Source organism: Myodes glareolus, chromosome 10 (genome assembly GCF_982192425.1).
Source record: "Myodes glareolus chromosome 10, mMyoGla1.1, whole genome shotgun sequence".
Lineage (NCBI taxonomy): Eukaryota > Metazoa > Chordata > Mammalia > Rodentia > Cricetidae > Myodes > Myodes glareolus.
In genome coordinates, this window is record NC_142035.1 from 64,787,468 (window position 1) to 64,791,265 (window position 3,798).

A 3,798-nucleotide genomic window follows, 5' to 3' on the forward strand; every position below is an offset into this window, starting at 1 on the left:
AAGAGAAAAACATGCTGTAGCCATATGGAAGAGATACTCAAATGTGGAGAGAACAGACAGAAAGCGCAAAAGCCAAGGTCATTTGCTTGGTGTGGTGACCTGCTTCCCAAGGCCTTTTCATTTCCAATGCATTTCTTTCTTTCTTTCTTTCTTTCTTTCTTTCTTTCTTTCTTTCTTTCTTTCTTTCTCTCTCTCTCTCTCTCTCTCTCTCTCTCTCTCTCTCTCTCTCTCTCTTCCTTCCTTCCTTCCTTCCTTCCTTCCTCCCTTCTCTCCCTTCCTCCCTCCGCCCTCATTCTTCTTTCCTTTCTTCCTCTCTCTCTCTCTCTCTCTCTCTCTCTCTCTCTCTCATTTTGTTTTGTTTTGGTTGGTTGGTTTTGTTTTTAGAAAGCCACATTTAATGGTAAGCCTTAGCACACTCCAGCACTAAGAATGGCATGAAGTCAGAGCAACAGGGACATCTGGGTTACCCCACAGTGTCTCACAGTGAAGAGGATGAGGAGAGCATTCAAAAAACAGAAGAGTCCCATGGCTTCAGACAGGGCAAAGCCCAGAATGGCATAGGAGAAGAGTTGCTGCTTGAGAGATGGGTTCCTGACATAGCCAATAATCAAGTTACCAAACACTGTTCAGATGCCAGCCCCTGATCCAGCTACACCAACTGTGGAGGGCCCAGCAATGTCTCAGGAGAGAGGAGAGAGCTGCTGCAGGAAGGCTGTTGAGATGGGGCCTCTGGGCATCTCAGGAGGGAGGCAGACACAGGCCTGATTAGACCCCCTCCTCCAGGAGCAGATCAGAGCTGGAGAAATGCCAGTGCCTTTGATGTTCTGCATCTTTTCAGCCTCCCGGCTCTAGTTCTTTTCACCTGCTTTTCTTTTCTGCCGGTCTTAGAATCTTAACAAGACCCCAGTTAACATCTCGCCAGTGGCCATTAACATAACCAGAGCCATCATATTCCTGTTTGGGGGCATCTGCCAGATGTTGTCCTCCAGCTTTCAGTGTGGCTCAGGGTTGACAGTTGGTGCCTAATGTCTTGGACTATTTTCTGAATCACTTTGCGATCTTGGGACTGGGAATTCAAAGGCATCTGGTGAGGGTCTTCTTGCTCATTAGGATCCTGTAGATTCTGAAGGTAGAAAGAGGCATCACATTCAAGAGACAGATACAAACTGGATTTTATAGTAATCTCAATCTTATAATAACTCATTTACCCCTTAATTGGCTAATTCATCATCCCGCAAAGAGATGAAGCCATACAAGAAGAAAACACTAATTAATCACCTTTGAAATGCCAGACTTGAGGCTGATTGGGAATGTAACTCAGTGGTAGACCCCTTGCCTGGTGTGTTTACTGCCATGACTTCAATCCCCAATACACCTAATCCTAATCCTTGGTGCTTCACAGCAGAGATGCAAGCTCAACATGAGTTTCAATGGCAACTGTACCATCTACTGATCCCCAAATGCTCACACACATCAAACTCTTGAAAATGGGAAAATGATGCTTGGGTACCCTAGCTTCTCTTGAGTAGTTGGTTTGTTTTCATCTGTTCTTTCTTCTCTCTCTCTCTCTCTCTTTCTCTCTCTCTCTCCTTCTTCCCTTCCTCCCTTCCTTCCTTCTCATATCTGGAAAGTAAAAGAAATGTCATTTCTAGAATATAATCACCTTTTAAAAAGGAAGAGAAAAACTCCTGTCTCCTTCATAACATTCCACTGGTTCCAACCATCTGTGATAATCCACAGTTTTGGAAGGAAATGAATTAAAAAGAAATTGTTTAAGGAAACGGCAAGGTATTACATAGAAGTTTCATCAAACAGAGAGAATTTTACAAAGAAAATGAACGTTAAAGCCTTTTCATCTCTTTGTCTCAGGAGAATGGAAAGAAGTATGTGATATCCCCAGCTACAAAGAAAGAGGAGAGCGAGGTACCTGTTGGAGACAGAAAGTTACAAGCAAGTAAAATGTGATGTGATGCTTGAAGATGGCATTTAAATAAATTCATACCAAGAGAGTAAATCTTGAAAATATGATGCCTAGAGATAAAAGGCAACCAAACCTAGGCACAAAAGGCAGTGGTGATCGGCACCATGAAGATGAAACCAGTGTAGCTGCTGTCACTCCCCCAACAAATGATCCGTTGCTAATGGCTTTGTAATGAGCAGAGTGTGAGGCTGGTACCAAATTTTCCTTGATTGCCTTTAAAGTTGAAAGATGAGTTCTCATTCTCAGAAAAATTACTTCACCATTATCTTTAAATTTCACTAGAAGTAAGAAATGCTTTTAGGCCTAGTTGAAGGTGGATGCAAACCTTCCTTCTCTGCTATAGTCAGAATAATGGTGTGCCTCCAAAGTTATTATACCGAAACTTAATGTCCAGTGAAGTAGTATAGAGGATGCCCAATGGGAGGTGACTATGTTATAAGGGTTCCACCCTCATCCCTCATACTTGTGTTTAATGTTTTTTTAAGACTCAGAATGAGCATCCTAGCCCAAAGGGTGCAGAAAAAGGACACTGTTTATGAAGCGGAGACTGATACCTCTCTAGACATTGAGGCTACAAGGGCCAAGTTTGATCTTGCATTTCTCCAGGACGGTGAGAATTAAGTTTCTATTATTTACAAATTATTCCATCTATTTTCTTATATTGTCTAACTAGAGATAGACCATCTGTCTTAGGTTTTTCGAGCTGTGCTAAAAAAAAGTGACCAAAAGCAACATACAGAGGAATGGGTTTACTTGACTTAGAGGCTACAGACCATTAGCAGAGGAAGCCAAGGCAGGAGCTAAAACAAAGATAATAAAGGAACACTGACTATTTGCTTGCTCCCCAAGACTTCCTCAGTCTGCTTTCTTATACAACCCACGATCACCTGTACAGGGTTGGCACTGCCCTGTGGACTGGGCCCTTAAATATCAGTAGCCCACACTCTGCAAGTTCCCAGGTTTCTCCTTTAGTTCCAGCACCTGTGGGTTGCTGTCCCTTGAAGACACTGCCATCGACTATATTAGAGTGTGGAATACTCTATGTGCTGTGGATTTCCTGGTATTTTACCAAGGACAAGTTGAAAGTCATCCTGTATATTGTCTGCTAGACTAAAGTCTTTATTTCCTCTAGGGACTTCATCTACAGAAGCTTTTACCTTGCTTCTGAACAATAAACATTATAAAAGGAAAACGTTTATTTTTTTTTTATTATGTTGAGATTCCCATTGTAACACCCTTTCTTTGAAACCCATTGTCCCAAATCAGTTAGTAGGTAGGCCAAATTATAGAAAAGAGATATCTAAAGGTGTATAACTATTATCAGTTGATGTCCTAATCCTGGACCTGAATAATGCTAACCGAGCAACATGCTGCCCAGTAAAGCATTGAAAAAGAAAGCAAACACTGATGTGAAAACCAACATGTCCTTTGGGAGGCTGACAGATGGCTATGCCATCTTCTAATCCTGTTTATCCTTTATCTTCTGCCTTATATTTTTCTCTTGTGGTTAGGATCTGTGTTGAATTCTTCTCAAAATGTTTTATTTACCCTGTTTATTGCATTTTGGAAAGCTTTGGTCCTAAATAATTAAAATTAGAAGAGCCAACACAAGAAGGACCCAGTTTAATTTACGAGATGACTAAAATGCCTTTGAAGACAAGGGAAGCCGAGTCATAATCAACTACTATTTATACTTAGTGATCTTGTGCACATGTGATGTTTAGAAGCTCTTTCTCTACTTCGGGAATTTCCTGTAAATTTAAACTTCCCATGGTATCATCACACTAACCTTCTCATTTGCACATACGTATTTAAAG

General features: G+C 41.3%; 1 pseudogene; it reads right to left on the minus strand.

The window, feature by feature from the left end:
* Positions 1 to 334: 334 nt before the first annotated feature.
* Positions 335 to 830, minus strand: LOC125416894 (ATP synthase F(0) complex subunit C1, mitochondrial pseudogene; annotated as a pseudogene).
* Between the last annotated feature and the right edge of the window lie 2,968 nt (positions 831 to 3,798).